General features: G+C 39.5%; 1 protein-coding gene across 2 annotated transcripts in view; it reads left to right on the plus strand.

Moving 5' to 3' along the window:
• Positions 1-18,657, plus strand: part of ESRRG (estrogen related receptor gamma) — a 658,508-nt gene that overhangs the window by 33,951 nt on the left and 605,900 nt on the right. The window contains exon 1 of one of the 2 annotated variants that reach the window (XM_027871329.1): positions 10,416-10,483. The exons of the other annotated variant lie outside the window; for it this stretch is intronic. The gene's annotated coding sequence lies outside the window, so the exon portion shown is untranslated. Of the gene's footprint in view, positions 1-10,415; positions 10,484-18,657 lie in introns of those variants that run through there. 2 annotated transcript variants of the gene reach the window in all.

Genomic DNA, 18,657 nt, shown 5'->3' on the forward strand with positions numbered 1-18,657 from the left:
AAAGAAAGAAAGAAAGAAAGAAAGAAAGAAAGAAAGAAAGAAAGAAAAAAAGAAAGAAAGAAAGGAAGGAAGAGAGCAAGAAAGAGAAAGAAAGAAAAAAGGAAGAAAAAGAAAGAATGAAAGAAAGGAAGGAAGAAAGGAAGAAAAGAAAAGAAAGAAAAAAGAAACAATTCCTGAAGCTAGGTGATGAAGTATATGTTGTGCTGGGCCTGGAATCAGGAAGACCTGAGTTCAAATCTAGCCTCTGACACGTTATAGTTCTGTGATACTGGGCAAGTCACTTACCCTCAGTCTGTCTCAGTTTCCTCAACTATAAAATGGAGATAATAACAGCGTTAACCACCATAACCCTGGTGTGGTAGGCATCAAATTAGATAATATTTGTAAAGCTCTTAGCACAATGCCTGGCATATAGTAAGTACTGAATAAATGCTTCCTTCCCTTCCTCCCTTCCTTCCTTCCTCGAAAAAATTTATAGTCTATTGTGGGGAGACAGTTATGTATGTGTACATACACACACACAGAATAAATACAAAACAGAGGCAAAGTGCTTAAATAAAGAGACCTTAGGGAAGGAGGGCACTGGCAGCTGGGGGGGAGGGGAAGAATGAGGGTCAGAAAATGTATACATGTTGTAGAAGATGGTGCAAGGCATACAAGTGCAGGTGAGGCCTGGGAGATGGATTGTGGAGTTCAGTTGGATTTATACCAACCTGATAGCTAGCCCAAGAGTTGTTTGGTTTTTTTTTTTTAATTCCATATATAAGCTTGCTTTCTTGTGATTTTTTTTTCCTCAAAGTCTGATTCACATAATAAATCCTTTGTTAAAATTGAGTGTTCGGACTAGTTTGGTTATGTCTATATCTAAAAGAACACTGAATTTTCTAAGTCATTAAAGCTCTGGATTTGAGACCTGGCTCCAGAACATATATTCATTTCACTTAAACTAAGTTAACTTAAGCCTCAGTTTTTTGTCAACTGGGAGCAATACTTGAATGACCTACTTCACAGGGTTATTCTGAAGAACATATGCTGAGGCAGCTGGGTGAAGGAGTGGTTGGAATCATGAGGAACTGAGTTCAAATTCTGCCTCAGATACTTACCAGCTGTGACTCTGGGTAAGTCATTTAACCTTTTTCAGACTGTTCTGTTGAGCTGTTGGGCTGTTTCAATCACATCCAACTCTTCATGACTCCATTTGGGGTTTTCTTGGCAAAGGTCCTGGAGTAGCTTACCATTTCCTTCTCCAGCTTATTTTACAAATGAGGAAACTGAAGCCAATGGGGTTAACTGACTTGCCAAGGATCACACAGCTAGTAAATGTCTGAGACCAGATTTGAACTCAGGAAGATGAATCTTTCTGATTCCAGACCTGGTGCTCTATCCACTGAGCCACCTAGCTGTTTACACATCTGCAAAATGGGGGGGGGGAATAATAACATCACTTACCTCATAGGGTTATTGTGAGGATCAAAAGACATAAGATATGTAAAGAGCTTGGCAAAAATGCTAGCTATTATTATGAAAGCTGTATAGAAAGGTGTTAGTGAATCTCTGCACAGTAAATTGCATTTTCTATAGTGTAATGAAAACAGCATGAGGCAGGAAGTTAAGAGAACTGAGTTCTAGTTACAGCTTTGCTACTAATTATATGTGTGATATGCGGACAAGTTCTATACCTTCTCGGGACCTCCGTTTCCCCAACTGCAAAATGAAGAAGTTGGAAAGTTGATTTCTAAAATACCTTGCCACTTAATATTCAATGATGCTAATATTCCTGAAACATCCCTACTGATTAGTGTGAAGAACTCAAATATACTGTTTAAATAATTTTAATTATAATTATATATAAATAATAATTTTAAAAAGCTAAAAATTTATTGTCTTTTGATTAATGCCTAGCACCTCCCTCAGATAGATTGGTTGCTTACAGTAATGCCATCCTATACAAGCGCTTCATAACTCTAGAGAATCTTCTCAAGCTCAAATTTAGGAGAGAGTTTAATAATCTACCCCTTAGTAGGTCTATTTGGTTTCCTGGCATGAGGAAATCAATGATACATTATTGATGTACAGATACATTATTAGTGTTGCCACTGATATAAAAATATAACAATAGCCTACTTAATGTACAGATTTCTATCAATTTACACTTTTCCCCATATGCCACATTCTGCTTACACAGACAAAATATTATAGATGTATTGCTGCACTTGGTTTCAGAAGGCTACAGTTGATTAAAATGAATTTTTGTGTTGAAGCATGATAATTGGTTGATTGACTCACAAATGGAGGTCATTGTTGGGAAAGAGACCTGTTGTTTTAACTAATCCAATTTTGGCAACATGCTCTAACTTTGAAAGCAAAGTACCGGTGTCAATGGTAATTGTGTTCTTAGACTTCCAAGAAGAGTATTCCCTGCCATAATTCATTTTGGGGATTCAGACCTCTGCCCACCAAGGAGAGACCTAAACCACCATGCTACCAACCAACCACCAGTTCTCTAGTTTTTGACCTTGTGTGATTCATGGGGCAATCCAAATGTCAATACCTCCTTGTTTTATTTCCAATCCATGAGACACACATCCCTGTCCTTTTCTGATCTTTTATATATGTTAGTACTTTGCAGTTGGTGGTGGTGTTGTTCAGTCATGTCCCTACTCTTCACGGCCCTATTTGAAGTTTCCTTGGGAAAGATACTGGAGAAGTCTGCCAATTTTTTGTTCATTTTTTAACAAATGAGGAACTGAGGCAAACAGGGTTAAGTGACTTGCCCAGAATCACACAGCTAGTCTGAGGCCAGATTTGAACTCACAAAGATTGAGTCTTCCTAACTCCAGGCCCGGCACCCTATCCACTGAGCCACCTACCTGCCCCATGCTTTGTAGCAGTTTCTTCCCAAATAAAGCAACATATGCCATCCAGAACTGACCTAGATGGCTATTAGCACATGAAGCTTTGTTAGAAGCAGTAATCACACTACTTAACCAAGATACAATAAGCAATGGACTTGGGAATCAGACGACTTGAGTTCAAATTTCATCTCTGACACTTTTAACCTGTATGACCTTGGACAAGAAAGTCACTTAATATCTCTGGGCCTTAGTTACCTCATCCATAAAACTAGAATGTATGACCTGATGACCTATCCAGTCCCTTCTAACTCTAATTCCATGATTATCTGATCCTATTATTTAAATTTTTAAAAAGCATAAATAATATTTTCACTGTTACAAGATTTTTACCACGTTTTTCATTGTCCACTATAATTATTGTAATAAAAATGATGATGCAGTCATCAGTAACTACAAGAGAATTTCTTACCCTGGGTCATATATCATTTATTTTTATTGAAATGATTTCTTGCCCAAACTTGCTTTTTCTTAGGCTCAGTCAAGTTTCTTCTTTCAGGTCTTGGCCTAGCATGATTTTTGTGGATGGATAGCAACTGAACAGTAGAAAGCGACCACTGCCTTCTGCCCTCCCACCCCATTTTTCTTTCTCCTTAAAAAAAAAAAAAAGAAATTTTCATTTGTTCCTCTATGCCCCAAGTTTTATTATTCAACTTGGATTATAACTTTTTTTCCCTTGCAAAACTGAAAGCCCCTTGTATCAGCCACAGTACCCTGGATATCATATCCAGCAATCTGGTGGATTCCCACAGTATTGCAGATTGCAATCTGTCTACAATTTAGCAGGTAATCTTAGCTACTTGAGGCTTACAGAGGCTAAAAAAAACTTGCTTATGGTCATATAATGAGTTTCAAAGAGGAGATCTCAATCCAGGTAGTCCCAACTCAAAGACTAGCACTCTGCCTTTCTCCTAGCAGGGGTTGGGAACCTGAGGATTCAGTCAAAGGGCAGTACTTGAGGACCTAGTTCACACACACACACACACACACACACACACACACACTGTGAGATAAAGGAGAACTGTCATCTCAATTTTATGGATGAAGAAATGGACACAGAGGTAAAGGGACATATCACAGTTATCAAATGGGAAGGCTATCTAATCTAGTCATTTTACAGATGAGGAAACCGAGGTGCACTTAACTGAAGGTTAATTGACTTGCCCAAGGTCTTAAAGGTAGAATCTGAACCTAGATCCTTTGACTATAAAGATAATACTCCTTCTCTGTACTATGCTGAGGAATATCAGTGTGCTCAATGGTTCTAGTCTCCAGGTCCATAGAACTATATAAGCCAGTGCTTCTTCAACTAGACTGAGTGTCCCCATCCTAAATCATTACCTAAGGAGTCCAGAGATGCCAATCTCCCAATGATCCTGCACAATTCAAGGTGTACCTTGCTCATATGCAGCCCTCTTTAAGGAAAGCTGGGTGAAGGCATCAATTATAGGAAAGGAAATAAACATTTATTAGGGACCTACTATGCGCTGTGTACTATGCTAAGCGTTTTATAAATATTATCTCATTTGTTCCTTACAACTACCCTGGAGTATAAGTGCTCACATTATCTTCATTTTAAAGACAAAGAAACTGAGGCACACAGTGATCAAATGACTTATCTAGGGTCACATAGGTAAGAAGTATCTCAGGCTGGATTTGAACTCAGGTCTTCTTGATGCCAGGCTCAATGCTATATCCATTATGCTACTAGTGGCTTAGGTAAGTGAAGCTAGACCTGAGACATAAGCAGTGGAAGTGCCCAAGAGAAATCAGACCATATTATAAAATAGGAAAGCTTCAAGCAAGTATAAATTTTAATTAAAACAAAAATGCAACTGCATTTTCAGCAGCTGAAACTTCCAACTCATATTCAACTTTCCCCTTACTTTACATACCTAATCAGCTGTCAAATCAAGATGATTCCTCATTTCTCACATCCCTTCCATTCTCTCCCCTCACATGGCCAGCACCCTAGTTTAGGGTTTTGTGGCCTCTCTTCTGGACTATTGGAACAGTCTCCTAACCAGCCCCTCTGCTTCCTACTAATTAGATCTGACTATGGTCCTCCCCTGCTCAAACACATCCAGGGGTTTCCTATTACTAAAAAATAAAATGTGTCCTAGTAGATAAGTCTATTTACAAACCGATTCCAGTCTATCTTTCCAGCCTTTAGAAAAATAAGCTATCCTTCTATGCATTCTAAGTTTCAGCCAAATTATATCCACTCTTATCTGGTCCCCCCAACTTTTAGACAGGCTGTCCCTTACATCTAGAATCCACTTTCTTCTCCTCATTGCCTGCTGTTTCTCTTCCTTCAATACTCTGCTCAGGTACCATGTCCTCCAAGAATCTTTCCCTGATACCCTCAAATGAAAGTGTTCTCTCTCCAATGAAATTATCTGAGAGTGCCTCCTTGCCTAGATCTCTTCACATTTTACTTTGTACTGTATTTGTTTGTCTATATGTCACATCCCAGGGATGTGCCATTTTTCATCTTTGAATCCTCAGAGCCTGGAATAGTCCTATGTGCACAGTAGGTGCTTAATAAAGGGTTTATGGCTTTAAATAAATGGTACTATAATTTGTTAGGCTGTTGCTATTCTCTTCTATCACTTACTTATCACCAGAAATGTGCGAATAACAAAAAAAATTTGTCCTTGCATGTATTTTAATAGGTTAATTTTCCCTTTTGATCTAATCTGAGCAATAATTGGAATTGGAATTTCATGTCCTTAATTTTTTCTAATTTCTAAAAACCCTTCCCAGAAGCCTCCAACAAAGCTGAAAATATGCAAAACAAATACAGACATAGGCCTTTACTTGTTAATAAAGAGCCACTGTAGATTCTTAAGTATAAGAGTGACATGTGTCTTGCTATGGGCTTAAAAATTCCAATATGGGGTAAATGGGAGAAGAAAGGCAAGACCAGAATATAATTTTTAAAAAAGCAACTTATGTAAGAAAATAGGGATTATTACATCTCTTTAACAACCTTTTGGACATTCTCTCCTCAATTAGTCTGTAACCACCTGGGTGCTATGCTGGTGTAATGAGGTTTAGATTTAAGACAAATAGTTTTGGGAGAAATGAAATAGGATTTGCAACCAGATAAAAAGCTGGGTCAAATTTAGGACTATACAGGCTTTTCAGAATTTCTTTAAGCTATAATATCAGTAGGTAGAACAGATGGAGAACTAGGTTGGTAGCTCATAGTATCTCAGAACAGGACATGCCTTTCATGGTCATCCAGGACAATCTTTAGCTGAAACATAAATTTCTTCTAGAATATTCCCCAAAAGTGGTCTCCTGGTCTCTGCTTGAATATCACCAGTGAAGGGAAAACTGACTACTATTCTCTTGATAACCTATTCCACTTTGGACAACTGTAAATTAACCTTCTTATTTTATTTTTTGATCAAACCTGTGTAAGGATATGTAGGGAGTCCTAGGTGAGAAACTTTCTCTATCAAGGCATCTGTTCTACAATTTATAGTCTTAAAGAGTTTCCTGGGGCACTGAGTGGCTAAGTGACTTAACCAGGGGCACACAGTTAATATGTGTCACAGGCAGAATTTGAAGTCAATTCTTCCTGATTCTGGGGCAAGCTCTCCATCCAAAACACTTTGCTCCTTTTATTGAACTGATATCTGCCTCCTTCCACAATGGTCCTAGTTCTTCACTGACACAAAATGAGTCAAATTCCTCCCCAACTGACAGGCCTTCAATAGTTAAAGATAGCATTCACGCCCCTCCACTACCTGTCTTTTCTTGTCCAGTTTAAACATCCCCACCTCCTTCTATTTACTTAGTCTCTTGTCTTCTCACCATACCGGTCCCCTCCTTATGATACTCTCTAGTTTATTATAAATATGGCAGCCAGAATTGACCAAAATATTCCAAAATATGGTTAGTCTGTCCTGGACAAAAGTATGGTGGGATTATAACTTCATTTGTTTTGAACAGTGTCTTTATTAAAGTAGTCTAAGGTCATACTAGGTTTTTTTTTTTTTTGTTTTGACATCCCTGTGTTGACTTTTTTGAGCTTGCAGTCCACTAAAACCCCCAAGTATTTTTCACACTATCTTTTCTCCCCCCTAAATGGTATTATTGTTGTTCAGTTGTGTCCAACATTTTATGATCCCATTTGGTGCTTTCTTGGTAAAGATACTGGAGTGGCTTACCATTTCCTTTTCCAGCTCATTTTACAGATGAGGAACGGAAGCAAACAGGGTTTGACTTGCCCAGGGTCACACAGCTAGTAAGCATATGAGGCCATGTTTGAACTCAGGAAGATGAGTGTTCCTGATGACAGGCCTCAATCTCTATCTACTGTGCCACCTAGCTTACGCTTACATAACTGACTTTTCGAATCATAGTACTGATATTTCCATTTATTGCTATTAACTTTTCTTGTTAGATTGATCCATTGTTTATAGCCCTTTAAAATAATTTTAGATCTAGGCTGCACTAATTGTCTATTAACTCCCTCCTAGTTCTGTGTATTCAAAAAATTTAGCAAACATGTCATCTGTGTCTTCATACAAGTCACTGATTAAAAAAAAGGTTGAAGAAAACAGAGCCCCAGGAAAGCGTGCCACTGGCAATCTCTCTGCTGTTTGACCTTGATCTGTTCACTAGCACTCTTCGGGTCCAATTCAATCAGTTCCAAATCCACCCAGTTAACATTAAAATCGAACTCACATCTCCCCATCTTGTCCTCAAGATGATCATGAGACACTTGCTAAAAATCCAGGTACATACCAAGCTGTTTCTCTGATCTGCCAGTCTAGAAACCCTGATCACAAGGAAATGAGGTTGGTCTAGCATGACTTCTTGTTAAAGAACCTGTGATAGCCCAGAGTGATCCTTTCTAAATGCTCCCAAACTAGTTTGTGAATATTTCACTTGAATAATGCTATTTATTTATTTTTTTAAGCTGAAAAGTTGGCTACCACATTTGGAAAGGGGTCCTTGCCCTTTTTAAGATGCTGGGAAAATCAGAGCATCCTATAAATCTGAACTAACATCCTTTGTGAAGCACAGAGGACCTAAGTTGAACCATTTTAAAAAAAAATAAAAAAGGCTGAAAGGCACAGCCTTTTAAGTCCCTTTATCTAGCTAGTGGGTCACAGTCAGCAAACTTTTCCCTATAGGTACTTTCAGACGTGGCGCTTCTCCAACTGAATACTCTAGTACCTGCATAATTGCCAAATATTCCCTGTAGTGTTTCTTGGGCTGTGATTTTATAGAGGAAAGACCTAGCAAGTTACTTTTGTTATTTTCATTAAACTTATCCAAACTCTCAAATAGGTAAACTATTTTTAAATCTACAAGAGATGTATATTAGCTTGGAAACAATTCAGAAGTTTCTACCCGAATCAGCTTTGCCTTTCAGAGACAATGCTCTCCTACATGGCTTATTTTTGAGACCTCTGTTCCGGCTGGAATCTTTTTGGGGAGTTGGACTCAGCAGGGATAGTTCTTGGATGGTTTTTAGGGTCTGGAATATTAGACTATGGAGAAGAAAATCCTTAAATCCATTCTACTTCCTATAATAGACAAGTTGCAATGGAGGTAAGAATTTTTTTTTAACAGCACAAAGCACCAAATAGTTGTTTTTGCTAATACAGTATGTGTTTTATTTAGCATAAATGTACAGAGTGTAGAAGCACAATATAGCTTATAGAGCTGCACAAGTGAAAAAGACTAGGGATATGAAGTCGGAAGACCTGGATTCAGATCCTGACCCTGCCACTTACTGCCTGTTGTGACCTTGAACAAGTTAAGTCACCTCCTGAAGGCCTCAGTTTTTGCCTCTGTAAAATGAGGAGGTTGGGCTGGGTGACCACCAAAGTGCCTTCTAGTGTTCAATCTTTGATTCTTTGATCCTTGGCCCTAACTAAAAGTCCTAAGGATAATAAAATAGTATATGTTATTTCTACCATGTGGCCTTGCCATCACTTTCCCCATGTTCCTAGGAGCAAACACTAGGTTTATTTATACTCAAGGCCTTGCCATCTTATTATATAAAACCTGATTATAACAATCATGATAATATATAATAAATATCACAATTGCCCATGTATGGTCATGGGTAATTACAGTGAGTCTTTTTTTCTTACACAGCTATTTTTCTAGTATGAAATAACCTGAACGATTAGTGATCTTCCCCACTGGGCTACATCCCAGCAGCTCCCTAAATTTCACGATGTGCCAATGGATACCCTCCACAGAGGGTTGAATTCTTTTTTTTTTTCTTCCCCCTCAGTATTCTCCATCTCCCCCTCCTTTCCCCTATTTTCTAAAAGGGTTTTAAAGAACATTTCTGAGACAAAAATAGCCTCAATTGTGAGAGGCCTACACACTGGGGTCTGCTACAGAGACAAGTCAACAAGCGCAAGCCAAGAACATTAGGGGAGACACCGTGCGGATGCAAGTCGGCCGTTTTGGGTGCTGTTTCTCTGCTTGGGCCCGGTGGGTAGAAGAGAAAATGGATTTTCTTTTTGGCTGGAGGGCTGGGGGTAAAGAAGTTGGGGTGGGTCTGTGCTCCCTAATAAACAGGGTCTGAGGTAGCATCTGGGCCGCAGTGGGGGGGGAATTCCCCCCTCTCCCCTATTCCCCTCCTACTCGGGCTCTTTATTTGCCCCTGGTGGGGCTGGGGATGGTCAAAGAGAGCGATGGGCATTGAATGTCACCCTGAAGGTAAAATGAAAGACAAAAGATGAACGCATGCTTGCTTTCTGTTTGCAGCGGCGGCAGCGGCAGCAGGATTTAAAGAGGGAAAAAAAACAAAAAATAAAAAACAAAAAATAAAACACTACCCGCACATCCATACACACACACACACACACACACACACACACACACACACACAAACACACACAAACACACACAGACGTCAATTATGCAAAGACGGTAATGCAATCAAATGATGACCGTGCTGGAATTTTTTTTTTCGGGGGGGGAGAAGAAATGTATGTCTATATTTATTTATTTATTTATTTTTCCAAAAGAAAGCAAGAAATCCATGCAAACAGAAACGTGCACATACCACGTAGGCAGCCGAGGAGAACCTGGCAGCTTCTCTCTTCTTCTGCCAAGTTATCATTGAGAAAACAGACAGGCATCATGACGTCCCGGGTCACAGGGAGTGCGGACCGACGCTACCAAGAGAAAAGGGAGGCGCCTCCGAGCTCGGGCTAGCGGCCGGCGCCTCTCGGCCCCTCGCAGCCCCGACCGGTGAGTGCGGCGCCGCTCGGGACCCAGCCCCGAGCTGCCAGGCCGGCCGAGCGCCCGTGTGGGCAGAGCGGCCGGCGCTGTCCGCCCTGGACGCCGGCCGGCCAGCACCCCCTCGCCGGCTGAGGTCGCGGGAGCCCACTTAAAGGAGGCGTGTGTAAGATGTGCAAGGTTCCTGCATGGGGGTTTGGGGGGGGGGGGGTGTAGACTTTCATAGCCTAAGAAACCGGCTTCGGCTTCTTTAAAAAAAAAAAAAAGAAAGAAAAAGAAAAAGAAAAAACCCCAACCCCTGACGACTCACCTGATTAACCTGCTGCAGTTCTGACCCTGCCAAGGTAAACTGGTCCAAACCCTTCTCATCAACATCTGGAGACAAGACATTTTGCATATGGGGGGCGTTCTTTATTTGAAATCCCGGTTTGAAATCTCCCTTGCTCTTCACCCCCTCCCCCCTACCACCTTCAGACCTTGTCAATTTCACTTGCTTAGAGTCCCTTAAAAAAAAAGCACCCACCCTTTCAATAACACAACCAAACCTTCCACCCACCTCTTGTAGACTTGCCGTGATTGCGAACCTGTGTGTGTATGTGTGTGTGTGAGTGTGTGAGAGTGAAAGAGAAATCCTAATTCCATCTAGATATGTTCTTTAACCCCCTCCCCCTCCCCCTTCCCAAAGAGAGACTTGAAAGTGGCAAGGAGTAAGGGACAGAGTTAAGGCTACGGGACCTGGGCTTCTTTTCTTCTTGGCAGTGGCGGAGGTGGTGGGATGTTTGGGGGGAAATGGTGATGTCGTGACTTGAAAACTGCTGTCCCCGAATGTGGATGCAGCTTTCTCGTGATTGCTACTGCTGTTGTCCTAAGTGTCTCCTTCTCGTCCTTTCCCCCACCCCCTCCCCAAGCCCTCCCCTTCCAGGGGGATCACTGAAGTTCAGCGGATCACTCGGCCGCCGCTGGAACTAGCTCCTCATTCCCCTTGTTCCCCACCCCCTGCCAGAGTCTGTCAGAACGCCCGGGAGGGTCCAACCAGCCGTGTTGGGGCTCCTAGAGGTTCCCAGGGACGCTGAGGGCAAAGCTCCCCCCGCTTCCCTTCCCGCCATCCCTTCCCTCCCCCCCTCCTCTTTCAGAATCTTAATGACCAATTCAGGAAGAGTCAAATGGGCCTGGTGAAACCCCCCCGCTTGCCTCAGTGTTGTGGAATTATTATGTATGTATGTATTTATTGTGCTTGCTTCGGTTATGTTGTGACTTGCCACATGGGTCTGCTTAGCTAGGGAAGCACGTTTGCTGTGTTTGTGTTGTAGAATCAGTGGCCGTGCAATAAGACACAGACACACACAGAAAACCAATGATTTTGCAAACACAGACTAGAGAGGGCAATGTGGGAAAGTCTCACCTTGTTCATTCCCCCCCCCTTTTTTTTAAAAAAGGTGGTAAATTTCACTTTCCCAGGGTGTGCTATGAGAGGCAGTTAGTTACCTGTCTGCTACTTTAAAACACTCCTTAATACTTTAAGTCAAGAGAAGAGACCTAAAGATATTTCCATCTGTCATAAGGGCAACTAAGTTATTTTCTTACATTGAAAACATTTTTTTAACCTCAGGCTATCCAAAGACCCAATGAGAAGTGTGTGTGTGTGTGTGTGTGTGTGTGTGTGTAACATCTAAATTCAGAAGAATCAGGAAACAAAAAGGAAGGAAAATTCTAATGAAAAAGGGAGAGGAAAAGTATTGGGGAAGAGTTCCAGGGTCATTTATGCTTTGTTTTTTGCCCTGTAGATAAGATGTTATCAGAGTAGGTTCACCTACCCAAGAAAGGGTTTGCACAGTATGTGAAAGGGAAATTTGAACACTTCTCAAATTAGAGCTGGGGAAGAGGGGGAATAGTTGCTAGTTGGGCAGGAATAATGGAAATGAGAAGGCTTTGAAGAGTTTTTCCTTTTTCTTCAAATATGAAAAGTGCCATATTTTGGTAAAAGACAGTTTGGTTGCCCAGATTTTGTGGAAAAAAAATTTGCCTCTGGTGCTTAATTTTGTTAACTTCAGTTAAAATTCTTATCTTTATGTCATATTCTATAATATTGAAAATATGCTTTTGAGAATAGTATTATAGTGCCCATGGAAATATCCACAGGCCTGGCATGTTGTGAAGTGATTTATCTAGTTAAATGACTGTTCCTTGTCTTTAATGTATCAGTATGGCATCTAATTCTTTATGCATATTATATACAGAAATCTGACAGGCCTTCTTTAAGGGAACTGTACAGTTTAAATATATAAGGAAGAAGAAAGCTTTCTGATGGGTGCTGCTTAAACAAAATAGAGCAGACTCATCAGTTAGGTTTCCATGTGTGCAGGACTCAATTTATGCTATACAATTTTTCAGAAATTAAAAGGTTACCACTAGAGTACCATACCCCTATCTCCAACTGAGCACCACTTATTACTGCAACAGTATTTCAATATTAAGTGATCTTCAAGATATTTCATTTTTCATTTTGATTTCTGAATTTGAATCAGCATAAGAATGGCAGTGCAAGCAAGATAAGCTCTAACAAACTCAGTAGCCAGCTGAAGAGCTCCTAGGGAAGGTGGTGCTGAGGGGAGATCTTGGATTGTACTCAGTAACCTTGTTCATGGGGACATTTCAGTTGTGACCAGAATTTTGGCAACAGCCTTGCAGAACTAATGGGCTTGGGTTTGAAATTGATCTCTCTTTCTCTCTCTCTCTCTCTCTCTCTCTCTCTCTCTCTCTCTCTCTCACTCTCTCTCCTTTCTGTAGACACTATATGTACCTTAACTGCACACTCCGGGCAAAACTTTCCTGAAGCGTCATGGAATTTTCTAAAAGAGACTCGTCCTTAGATTTGTGTGTCAAAAGAAAGAAATTATTTATAAGTCTCTTCTGGTGTTTACAGATATACTAAGCAGGAGTAGCTACAGTGGCCTTTTTTCCTCCTCTGCCTTAGGTGTTTGACTCTATTAGGCTTACAACAAATCATAACTCAGGAGGTTTTGTGTGCTGTGCAGATGACCTATGAAATTGGTTTCAGCTAAACACGGAAAACCTCATTAGCCCAATGAGTGACGTATGAGTCATAAATACAGGATTTTTCAGGATCTTGTTTTTAAATGTTTGGAAAAGTAGGAGGACAAGAATTTTTTGAGGGAAATGCCAGAAGCCACATTAATGAAGAAAAACACTATTGAAATATTTTTGAATAATAGATAGGATATGTAATGGTCAACCACGAGATAAAATTTTTACACAGTATTTTTATGGTTCTAAATTGGCTGCATTGTAAACCAAGCTTACTACTCTATTAAGTCATTATGCTTTTCAATTATTTAGCATCTCTGGCCAGAGAATCTAGTGTGGTCTTTCTCAGTGCACATCAGAAATTATATATAAGGTAGTAATTGCTTGTTGTTAGTGTGAGGGCCCTCTTGTCAGTAGAGAGCAAGGTTTAATTTTAACCTATCAGGACAAATCTTACAAACTGTGAACAGAGCGGGGAAATGATATGGAAATAGCCCCAGTCCTATAGAATGGCATAGCATTGAAATGTACCTAATACAATTAGAGATCTCTCACTAAGAAACCTTGACAGTATCTGCCTTCTAGGTACTATGTGCATTTGGAAATACTATATCTCCATTTAAATGCAGATCTTCCGTTTTCTCTGGGGAACAGTTGGTGAATCTTTCAATTGAACCGCTGGTATGAGAAAAACTAACTGAAGATTTCCCCATGAAAAAGAGAGTTTGCCATTTTGAAATAATGATTACCAGATTTCCTAATATTGTGATTTTGTATTGATTTCAAATGTCTTTGTCAAGACAAAATAATGTACTGTGGACTCCTGATCAAACAAAGCAGCATTCTTTTGTCCCCTCATATGAAAGTTGTGAAATCAGGAGACTGTTTTCTGTTCTTGAGTTTGTCTTTGCCATCTAAACAGAGGAAATGGACTGTGGAAGGGAGAGCAAGGAGCTAGGAGTGAGGCCACCTGGGCTAGGCCAATATTAAATGACTTTCTCTTTGAGAGCACATGAAGACATCAGTCACGTTTATCTGTTGAGTATGCCCAGTGCCATTTAAAGAAGTCATGATCGAAAGAGCATAGGCATGGATCTGGAAGGGACCTCAGAAGCCATCTGTTTCAACACCCTCATTTTACCTACAAGGAAGCTGAGGGCCCAAAGAGATTAAATGATTTGGCTACGATCACATGACAAGGTCAGGCTTCTAGCTCAGGTCCTCCGACTTCAGATCCAGCATGCTGACCCTGCACTAGTATCTTTTGTCAGACCATACATAGCAACTTTTGGTTCACAAAACATGGTCACTCATTTGGTAGGCCCTTATATCACAAGAAAAATAACTTTTTTTCACTCCTAATTATCTTAAATTGTAAAAATGAATAAAAGGCAATGTGGGGTAATGGATAGAAAGCGGCCTTGGAAGCTGGGAAGACCTAGATTCACGTCCTGTCTCTGACACCTCCTGGTTGTGTGACCCAGGACAAGTCATTTAACCTCTAGGCACCCTTCTAAGACCATAAATGACAGAGAAAGTTTTGTTACCCTGGAGGTCTCTGTGCCAGTCACATCACAGGTCCAGTCTCTGTCCTTATGAAAATAATGGTTGCTGTTTCTTAGCTCATTTGTACCGTCACAGTGTACATAGACATAAACCCATCTACTTAGACTGTGATGATGGGTATAATTACAAGGTTCACAATAGGGAAGAACAATTAAGAGATTGATGATTCAGGATTCTGTTTTTACTTCAGTTCTAAAGGACCACAATCCTCTGTGAACTTAAGCAAGATATCGATCACCAACATCTCTAAGTGATTGACTGACTTTAGATCCCTGTTGTGAAATATAAGACATAGGAAATTCAAACACCTTATATTTATTTGTGGCATCCAAAAATGTATCCACATATTAACCCCTTCCTCCCCCATGCCCCCATAAGTAACCTTGACAGAAGTATAAAAAGGATGCTAGTTAATGAACTAATAAGTTAATTATAATTATTATTAATTAATAATTAATAAGTTAATTGTACTTGAGGGCTGCAGGGGAGTTTTAGTGATGACATATATATATGCATATATGAAGCATAATTGCTTTTAAAAATATTTTAGAGACTAAAACTGAAGGCACAAATCTTATCTTAGGCATAGCAAAGCCTGAATATTATCATTTTGATGGCTATTTTGAAAATAGAGGAGATGCAATATCAAAATACATATCCTTAGAGCTTCCCATTTAACCTCACTTTACAAGGCTGGTTTTTATGGACTAAAATATTTATGTGCATGCTTGCTCATATTTATTAGCATAATTATAGATTATGAAGCTTGTTTCCTGAAAGTGTTAAATGATAAACTTTGGTATAAGTTGTATTTTAGAAGTAAATTTACCTAGGGAGGCAATCTTTTTTTTTTTTTATTTTTAAAATTTTTAAAAAAATAATGTAGCTCCATGGGGAAAAGAGAAGGGAACCTTTTATCTGGATTTCTTCTTTTCCTGTTGGGGTATTGTAGGGGCAGTTTCTTGTGGAGCATGTATAATTGATTTTCATACATTTATTTTAAAAAGGAGACATAACAAGGAATCTGATATGATGCTTGGAATATATCTCCTTCCCACCAATGTTCTTGAGGAAAATGTAAGGTTGCAGACATCATTTCATGCCCTGTATGTTTCCAAACATAAATCAGGGAAATTGTTAGTGAGCTATAGCTCTTCTTAGAGACTGTAGCTGTAGTATTGCACATGGTGTAAACACAGGCTATACATATATTTCTCAAGTTATTTTATGTGAGAAGATACCCAAATCTCACATTTTGTTTTAATAGTCCAGCTTAGTTATTAGGAATTGATTTTCTATTTAATATGGATGGCTTAATTTCCCAGTATTGCAAAAATGGTAGATTGATACCAATTTAAGGAGAGAATAGCTATGGTCCCACAGAGAGTTGGCTTCAAATTGGCTTCAAGGATTTGGCTTCAAATCCTTATCACTGACAACGTCTAGCCTAATGTCCATGCTACAACAATTTGACTTTTAATTTAGGGCCAATAGATATGATAACCCAAGTCTACTTCTAGGGCTGGTAGGGTGGCGTAGGGGGTAGAGTACCATGTCTTCCTGAGTTCAGATGTGGCTTGCAGTGTTACCCTGGGCAAGTCACTTAACTCTGTTTGCCTCAGTTTCCTCGTCTGTAAAATGAGCTGGAGAAGGAAATGGCAAACTACTCTAGTATCTTGAACAAAACAATGACAAGTTCTGGACCAAACACTTAAAACAACTGAACAGCAAATTTTAGACCAAATATTTAAAAAGACATATAATAACATAGGCAGTTTTATTGAGTATTTGATTAAAGGTCGAGCATTGACCAATATACAGGAGAGTAGTTAGTAATTTCATTAAATTTGCCTCTGTTTATGCTTCTTAGGAGGTTGGTTGTTTAAGTAGGACCTTATGCCTTGATCAGAGATGGTAGCACACGAAAGTATGAGTCTAGTCTAGATTCCTCATGTGAAATACATGTATGTTTCAGAAATTCCTGTATCTAAATCCTGCCTTTTCCCCTCCACCTTAGCTTTGTACCCACCATGTACTCTTTGATTCATTGTTGTTCCTCAAACAAGACAGTTCATCTCCTGACTCCCAGTGTTTTCACTTGCTGTTACTCCATGCCTGTAATGCTTTTCCTCCCCTTTCCCTCTGTTGGTTTCCTTCAAGTCTCAGCTAAAATCTCATCTTTTACAGGAAGCCTTTACCTATACCCTTTAATTCTAGTGCCTTACCTCTGATGATTACCTCCAATTTATCCTTTATGTGGTTTGTTTCTGCGTAGTTGTTTACATGTTGTTTCCCCCATAAGACTGAGAGCTCCTTGAGGGCAGGGGTTGTCTTTTACCTTTCTTTGTATCCTAGCACTTGGCACAGTGCTTGGCACTTAGTAGGAGTTTAATAAATGTTTATGGACTGACTGATTCCCCCAACTTACAGAGAGATTCTATACCCAGAGTCTACATGTAGTATGGAAACAGTTTTGGAAAAATAATACTGTTCACAGTGTTAGTAATTAAGACCAACATAATGAAATGAAATACAAAGGTTTTTTAATCGAAAGATTTAGATTTGGGAGGGATCTTAGAAATCATTTACTTCAGCCCCCTTATTTTGTAGATGGAGAGAGAAAGATCCAGAGAGGTTAAAGGACTTGCAACTAGTTCCTAACTAACCCTAATTAGGAGGTCATGTAACTAATGAATGATTGGGGCAGAACTCAAACCCAGGTATTCTGACTCCAAGTTAAGCACTCTTGTTTTTCATGATGCCTTGGTTTCCAATGTTAATGCTTGAGAAAAAAAAAATAGCTTCATTTAGAAAGAGGTCCATGGAGATGTCTGTAGAAATTCAGAATGAGACTCTTGGGTATTTTCAGGATATCAGAAGTAGTGGGTTTTTTATTATTCCTGATTTTACACATGTTAAAACTAAAAGATCCCTGGATCTGGAGTTGTAAGTGCTAAATTCAGATCCTAAATTCTGATTTTGCACTGGTACTAACTAGCTCTGTCACCTTGTGCAAATTTCTCAATTTCTTCATTTGTAAAATGAGATGGTTAGATTAGAGCTCATCAGAAGTCACCCTCCTCCTCACCCAGTTCTGAATCTGTGATGAAGATGTTTTGATTTTCCCAGAGGCAGCTAAGTGGCCCAGTAGATAGAGTGATTGGCCCAGAGTCAGAAAGGCCTTTATTCAAATCTAGCCTCAGACACTTACAAGCAAGTCACTTAACCTCTGCCTGCCTCAGTTTCCTCAACTACAAAATGGGAATGGGACTAATAACAACATCTATCTCCAAGGATTGTTTTAAGGATAATATTTGTAAAGTATTTAGCACAGGGCCTGGCACCTCATAGGCACTTTAATAAATTATTGTTTCCTTCCTTCTTTCTTTTTTCTTTGATATAGATACTTTATGAGCACCATTCTTAACAATATCAACCAAACAGGGCTATTTTCAACTTGCAAATGGTACAAAGAGAGAAGGAGGGAGAAAAAAAGGGAAAGAAAGAGAATAATTTTTGTGTGTCCAGAAGATACATATGTGCATTAAGAAAGATGACCTGAGGTGGGATTGATTGACTTCTAAGTGGACAGACAGAAAACCCAGTTCTATGGAAAGGGACTAACTTAGTCTCACTGACTTAGTATTAAGGAGCTTTGTGAATTTAGGATTTATAACACAAGAAAAACATGTATCTTTGGGATTATGTACACCTTGTTGGTGGCCTCAACTTTTTAAAATGCCATTAATTTTGGAAAGAGAAGTCTAAATAGAATATCATTAAATTTAGTATTTGTTCTTCCCTGCTTTAGATATTAGCCCGAATTTGCTGTATGACATCAACAAATGCTGATTGACATCTTTAATTTGAGTTGAGACTGACGTATTTTTTTAACAGTAGGCACTTA

Source organism: Vombatus ursinus, unplaced genomic scaffold, assembly GCF_900497805.2.
Source record: "Vombatus ursinus unplaced genomic scaffold, bare-nosed wombat genome assembly UNPS02014798.1, whole genome shotgun sequence".
Classification (NCBI taxonomy): Eukaryota; Metazoa; Chordata; class Mammalia; order Diprotodontia; family Vombatidae; genus Vombatus; species Vombatus ursinus.